Raw genomic sequence first — 7,874 nt, forward strand, 5'->3', positions numbered from 1 at the left:
GAGGGATGTCATTACACTCAGAATGCATTTGCTGAATGCCTACTATGTGTCATTGTCATGAAATATTTATTCAACAGATATTTATTTGTTGCTAATTATGTGCCTGTGAAGAGGTCTGAACAGTAAAAGGAATAGATGAAATGATTCCTCTTCTCAAGGAACTCACTTCAGTCTATCAGAGTTAATACTGGTATTCAGATAGTAAAAAGATAAAGCAGCAAAAATGCCTCAAAGGGTACAAAAGTGATGACATAAGGGTTCAGAGTGAGAGAAATTACTCTGTATGGCAGTGGGAGTGGGTGGCAGTGGGAGATGGGTGGTGACGTAGGAAAAGCTTCGTGGAGGAGGTGGTATTTGAGCTTGGCATTAAAGGATTATATTGCATTGGCCAAAAAGTTATTTTGGGTTTTTTTCATAAGATGTTACAGAAAAACCTAAACAAACTCTTTGGCCAACCCAATATTACTTCCATGGGCGAGATCAGAAAGGGGCATTCCAGGAAGAGGAAAGAGCCAGTCAGACTCTTGCTAACTGTCACTTAACATACTGAAGGCTGCAATGCCCGCCTCCCAAGCCTCCTCTGCAGGGACATCATGAGGTCACCTGAGACTCGCTTGTTGTAAGTCAGTGAGTCCTGCTCAGTTGTCCGCTGAGCCCTGCAGGCCCTCCCAGATTAATTCAAGGGGCTTGACTACAGAAATTTAGAATGAGATAAGGAGTACTTGCCAAGACCTATCTGAACTCAGACCTCCAGCCTGTAGCTTTGTGTCCTTGGACCAGAAAATGACAAGGGTCCCAAACAGGGCTTTGCTTCCGGTTTTAGCCAGTAAGAGCAAACGGAGATAGAGAAAGTAGTTGCTTGTTTTGAACACAATTCTTTATAGAAAAGAAAGCAATTAATGCTCTGGGCAGAGAATGAAGCCTGAACTTACTTACCAGCCTGTCTTACACACTTGTGCACACACATGCATACACATACATGATTTCAGGGGCCAGAAGGAATTGCAACACCTCTGTTCTGCACTCACCCACAGCCTGCACCACAAGACCAAAGGATAAAATCCCTTATTTCGCAACACAAATCCCCCAGCAGCGATTACACATTGACCTCTGAGAGTCACACTCTGACAGAGCATGTTTTCTTGACATTTGCTTCTATGGAGAGAAGGTAGGCCTGCCCCCACCTCACCCCCCTGCCCAAGGAGAGGATGTGAAATCACATGTAATGATCTCCTGCCGCATGCTAGGAAGTGCCTGGCACTTTCACTGACTTTATCTCACTTAATCCTCACAGCAACTCTGGAGGTTGGGGATCACCAACTCTACTTATAACTAAGACCTTAGACCTCAAACTCATGCCTATCTATTCCAGATTCCAGGCAACATCCACGTGTAGGAAAAATGTAGGAAGAGGCAAACTTTTCCAAATGCACTTTTCCAACATTCCCAGAGTTGACCTGATGCATGTATGTGTGCTTGCGTAAACACAGGTGTAGCAGAGACACAAGCATGGGCTCAGCCATCACACTGCCTGAATTTAAATCCTGGCTGCATCTCTTGGGAGCTCTGTAACCTTGGTAACATAATTAACCTCTCTGTTCCTTTCCATTTTGTAAAATGTAAACAATGATAACACTTATGATATTTGAGATAGTCTTCAAAATAATATGGGATGAAGAATTATATGTGGATATAAGTGAAACAAGATTGGTCATGAGTTGATCATTATAGTTGTTTAGTCCCTAAGTTGTGTCTAATTCTTTTGTGACCCTATGGACTGTAGCCCACCAGGCTACATGGTGGGCTGTCCATGGGATTTCCCAGGCAAGAACACTTGAATCAGTTGCCAATTCCTTCTCCAGGGAATCTTCCTGACTGATCAAACCCGTGTTTCCTGCATTGGCAGGCAGATTCTTTACTGCTAAGCCACCAGGGAAGCCCTTGATAATTATTGTACATGGGAGTTCATCACATTCTTTTGGTCTGCTTTTGCATATGTTTGGCATCTTCCATTAAAAAAGTTTTAAAGAGTATCATTCACAAGAGCCCAAAGGTGGAGACAACCCAGATGTCCATTAACAGATGAATAAATCAATAAAACATAATACATACATATAGTGGGATCTCACTCCGCTTTGAAAAGGAGTGAAGTTCTGCTCTCTTCCCTGTGGGGTCCAGGCGTGCATTGTCTGCAGACAGCAGCCTCCTGGCAGTGTGTGCAGCCTGCGGCCTCTGTGGGGGCCCTAAGCAGGCCTGGAGTCAGCCCTTGCCAGTGGACATTCATGACTGGCATGTGCCCCCGGTCTAGGCTCCAGATAGGCGTGTGCCGTGCCTTTGGAAAGCCCCTGGGCACAGTGGCCAGGGTTCACATTGCCCAAGTCATGATGTCCATCCGTACCAAGCTGCAAAACAAGGAGCCTGTGACTGAGGCCCTAACAGGGCCAAGTGCAAGTTCCCTGGCCACCAGAAGATCCATGTCTCCAAGAAGTGGGGATTTACTAAGTTTAAGGCTGGTGAATTTGAAAACATAGTGGCAGGAAAGTGACTCATCCTGGATGGCTATGGGGTCAAATGTGTCCCTAATTGTGGCCCCCTGGTCAAATGGCCCGCCCTGCATTTATGAGAGCTTTGTCTTGTCCCCTCCTTACTCACACCCACCAATAAATCCTACTTTCTTGTCAAAAAAAAAAAAAAAATGAATGAAATTCTGACACATATAGTATGGGTGAACTTTAAAGAATTATGCTAAGTGACATAAGCCAGTCACAAAAGGACAGATATTGTACTATTACACTTACATGAGATACCTAGAATAGACAATTTCATAGAGAGCGAAAGTGGAATAGAGATTGCCAGGCTTCTCTGTCCGTGGGGATTCTCCAGGCAAGAATACAGGAGTGGGTTTTCATGCCTTCCTCCAGGGGATCTTCCCAACCCTGGTATCAAACCCAGGTCTCCCATATTGCAGGCAGATTCTTTACCATCTGAGCCACCAGGGAAGCCTGGAAAGAGAGAGGTAATGAGGTGTTATTGGGAATAGAGTTTCTGTTTGGGATAACGAAAAATTTCTGGAGATGGGCAATGATGATGGTTACACAACATTTAGAATGTGCTTGATCCCACTGAATTGTACAATTCCACTGAATTGTACACTTAAAAATGGTTAAAATAATGAGTATTATGTATGAATGTGTGCATGTTCAGTAGCTCAGCTGTGTCAGACTCTTTGCAACCCCATGGACTGTAGCCCGTCAGGCTCCTCAGTCCATATAATTTTCCAGGCAAGAATATTGAAGCCTGAAGTTGGAAAGATGCCATTTTCTACTCCAAGTTTTATATATTTCCCCACAATTAAACAAACAAACAATGAGATCATTCATTAAAAGTACTTAGAATTTTGTACACATTGTAAACTCTCCATGTTTATCATTTGGACTTCCCTGGTGGTCCAGTGGCTAAGATGGAGCTCCCAGTGCAGGGGGCCCAGGTCCAGTCCCTGGTCAGGGAACTAGATCTCATTTGCTGCCACTGAGTTTACATGCCACAACGAAAACCCAATGCAGTCAAATAGATTTTTTTTTTAATTTGTTTAAAAAAATGTGTTATTATTATCGGATGCACACCACAGTGGCGCTGGTGGTACATGGAGACAAGAGGGTCCATGCGGTCTTTCAAAGACATGTTTTGGGACTATGCTGCATTGTCTGTTCCTAAGGGGTTCTCTTCTCAGGCCCTGTGTTCAAACCTGTGCATGTCTAAATTGCCTGGATATACAACCTGTGATGTGGGATTTCTTGGCACACCCAGAGAGGAATTCATGACCCAGTGAGCTACAAAACAATGTTTTCTAGTCACTACTGCTAGCTGTCAAATCCGTTGTAGGTTACCATGGCCAAATAGGAGCAGATCTCCCATGCAGAGAACTAGAAGAAAATTTGCAGGTACCCAGCAAGTCTCCTTCCAACCTACTACAAAAAGTGATTTCAGGTGGCAATGCAAGGATTCAGGCCACATACAGAATGCTCTTGAGCCCATTCAAAATCTTAATTAGCCACCACCGCAGTCACCCAATAGAAGTAGTTCTGGCAAACCTGTAGGATCTTCAAAAACCCACCAAGCAGGAACAGAAATAATCCTGGTGCTCTGGCTGCACACACACACACACACACACACACACGCACCACCTCTGTCATTCATAATAAAGTTTATTTTCATACCATACATTACAGTTTTCCTAAGCTCTTTCGCTGGTGTTCTCTCATCTAATCATCATGAGAACGTTCTGAGAGAACTGTGAGTATGGTTCCCATTGTGCAGAGAAGAAAACTAAGGATCAGTCAGGGAGGATATTGGGTTTTTCCGACAACAGGTAGGCAGAGTTCAGTTCAGTTCAGTCGCTCAGTTGTGTCCGACTCTTTGCGACCCCATGGACTGCAGCATGGCAGGCCTCCCTGTCCATTATCGACTCCCAGACTTTACTCAAACTGATGTCCATCGAGTCAGCGATGCCATCCAGCCATCTCATCCTCTGTCATCCCCTTTTCCTTCCCGCCTTCAATCTTTCCCAGCATCAGGGTCTTTTCAAATGAGTCAGTTTTTTGCATCAGGTGGCCAAAGTATTGGAGCCTCAGCTCCAGCATCAGTCCTTCCAATGAATATTCAGAACTGATTTCCTTTAGAATGGACTGGTTGAATCTCCTTGCAGTCCAACAGACTCTCAAGAGTCTTCGCCAACACCACAGTTCAAGAGCATCAATTCTTTGACACTTAGCTTTGTGTATAGTCCAAGTCTCACATCGATACATGACTACTGAAAAAACCTTGACCAGACAGATCTTTGTTGGCAAAGTATTGCCTCTGCTTTTTAAAATGCTGTCTAGGTTGGTCATAACTTTTCTTCCAAGGTGCAAGTGTCTTTGAATTTCTGCCTGAAGTCACCACCTGCAGTGATTTTGGAGCCCCAAAAATTAAGTCTGTCACTGTTTCTATTGTTTCTCCATCTGTTTGTCACCAAATGATGGGACCAGATGCCATGATCTTAGTTTTCTGAATGTTGAGCTTTAAGCCAACTTTTTCATTCTCCTCTTTCACTTTCATCAAGAGACTCTTTAGTTCCTCTTCACTTTCTGCCATAAGGGTGGTATCATCTGCATATCTGAGGTTATTGATATTTCTCCCAGCAATCTTGATTCCAGCTTGTGCTTCCTCCAAACCAGCGTTTCTCATGATGTACTCTGCATATAAGTTAAATAAGCAGGGTGACAACATACAGCCTTGACATACTCCTTTTCCTATTTGGAAGCAGTCTGTTGTTCCATGTCCAGTTCTAACTGTTGCTTCCTGACCTGCATACAGGTTTCTCAAGAGGCAGGTCAGGTGGTCTGGGATGCCCATCTCTTGAGAATTTTCCACAGTTTGTGGTGATCCACACAGTCAAAAGATTGGTCATAGTCAATAAACCAGAAATAGACATTTTTCTGGAACTCTCTTGCTTTTTCGATAATCCAACGGATGTTGGCAATTTGATCTCTGGTTCTTCTGCCCTTTCTAAATCCAGCTTGAACATCTGGAAGTTCACGGTTCACATACTGTTGAATCCTGGCTTGGAGAATTTTGAACATTGCTTTGCTAACGTGTGAGATGAGTGCAATTGTGTGGTAGTTTGAGCATTCTTTGGCATTGCCTTTCTTTGGGATTGGAATGAAAACTGACCTTTTCCAGTCCTGTGGCCACTGCTGAGTTTTCCGAATTTGCTGGCATATTGAGTGCAGCACATTCACAGCATCATCTTTTAAGATTTGAAATAGCTCAACTGGAATTCCATCACCTCCACCAGCTTTGTTCCTAGTGATGCTTTCTAAGGCCCACTTCACTTCACATTCCAGGATGTCTGGCTCTGGGTGAGTGATCATACCATCGTGATTATCTGGGTCATGAAGATCTTTTTTGTATAGTTCTGTGTATTCTTGCCACCTCTTCTTAATATCTTCTGCTTCTGTTAGGTCCATTTCTGTCCTTTATTGAGCCCATCTTTGCAGGAGATGTTCCCTTGGTATCTCTAATTTCCTTGAAGAGATCTCTAGTCTTTCCCATTCTATTGTTTTCCCCTATTTCTTTGCACTGATCACTGAGGAAGACTTTCTTATCTCTCCTTGCTATTCTTTGGAACTCTGCATTCAAATGGGTATATCTTTCCTTTTCTCCTTGGCCTTTTGCTTCTCTTCTTTTCACAGCTATTTCTAAGGCCTCCTCAGACAACCATTTTGCCTTTTTGCATTGCTTTTTCTTGGGGATGGTCTTGATCCCTGTCTCCTGTACAATGTCACAAACCTCCATCACTCTATCAGGCACTCTATCAGATCTAGTCCCTTGTATCTATTTCTCCCTTCCACTGTATAATCATAAGGGGTTTGATCTAGGTCATACCTGAATGGTACAGTGGTTTTCTCCACTTTCTTCAATTTAAGTCTGAATTTGGCAATAAGGAGTTCATGATCTGAGCCACAATCAGTTCCTGGTCCTGTTTTTGTTGACTGTATAGAGCTTCTCCATCTTTGGCTGCAAAGAATACAATCAATCTGATTTCGGTGTTGACCATCTAGTGATGTCCATGTGTAGAGTCTTTTCTTGTGTTGTTGGAAGAGGGTGTTTGCTATGACCAGTGCATTCTCTTGGCAAAACTCTCTTAGCCTTTGCCCTGCTTCATTCTATAGTCCCAGGCCAAATTTGCCTGTTACTCCAGGTGTTTCTTGACTTCCTACTTTTGCATTCCAGTCCCCTATAATGAAAAGGACATCCTTTTTGGGTGTTAGTTCTCGAAGGTCTTGTAGGTCTTCATAGAACCGTTCAACTTCAGCTTCTTCAACATTCCTGGTCAGGGCATAGCCTTGGATTATGGTGATGTTGAATGGTTTGCCTTGGAAACAAAGAGAGATCATTCTGTCGTTTTGGGGATTTCATCCAAGTACTGCATTTTGGACTCTTTTGTTGACTATGATGGCTACTCATTTCTTCTAAGGGATTCTTGCCCACAGTAGTAGATATAATGGTCATCTGAGTTAAATTCACCCATTCCTGTACATTTTAGTTTGCTGATTCCTAGAATGTCGATGTTCACTCTTGCCATGTCCTGTTTGACCACTTCCAATTTGCCTTGATTCATGGACCAGGTTCCTATGCAATATTGCTCTTTTAGCATCAGACTTTGCTTCTATCACCAGTCACATCCACAACTGGGTGTTGTTTTTGCTTTGGCTCTCTCTCTTCATTCTTTCTGGTAGGCAGTAGCCAGGTCTAAAAGGCAAGCCTTCTGTTCTTATCCCATACCCTCTGTGCATTCCTTCTCTCCAGTCCTTGACTTCCATACCCCTACTCCTCTATAAGCCTATCTGCCTGCAGCTCCTTTGACGGGAGGGGTTTCTAGAAAGATGTACTTCTGCAAAGCTGAGACTGAAGACTTGCTTCTTTGCCTTCATTAGGGCTCCTCAGGAGGATTGATGAACACTGTAAACTGGGGGTCAGTGCTCTCTCAGAAAGGCTTCCATGGATCCCCCAACCCTGACACCCCCCTCTAAGATCTTCTTTCCCATACTTCTACTCAGCTTTGCTGATTTGTGTCCCCCGTGGCATCACTGCAAGATGAGGAGTGAAATGTCCCATACTGTCCCCAACAGAATGACAGTGTTGTTTTCCCAGCATTCATAACATCTTAGGCTTCCTTGATTTCTACCTCTGACATTTACAACACAGGAGCCCCCTCTTTCCCCCACTCCTCACAGAGTCTCTTTAGGATCTTTTGTGCCACCCCGGCCTCTGAGTTTAACCTACAAGCACCAGTTGGGACAGTGGACTGGACCCCATTGACCAGCCACCAT

General features: G+C 43.8%; 1 non-coding gene across 1 annotated transcript; it reads left to right on the top strand.

The window, feature by feature from the left end:
* Positions 1 to 2,135: 2,135 nt before the first annotated feature.
* Positions 2,136 to 2,265, top strand: LOC122437505. The gene has a single exon (XR_006268317.1). It is a non-coding gene; the product is annotated as a small nucleolar RNA SNORA70 (small nucleolar RNA).
* The last annotated feature ends 5,609 nt before the right edge of the window (positions 2,266 to 7,874 follow it).

The sequence above is a fragment of the Cervus canadensis genome, chromosome 2, assembly GCF_019320065.1.
Source record: "Cervus canadensis isolate Bull #8, Minnesota chromosome 2, ASM1932006v1, whole genome shotgun sequence".
Classification (NCBI taxonomy): Eukaryota; Metazoa; Chordata; class Mammalia; order Artiodactyla; family Cervidae; genus Cervus; species Cervus canadensis.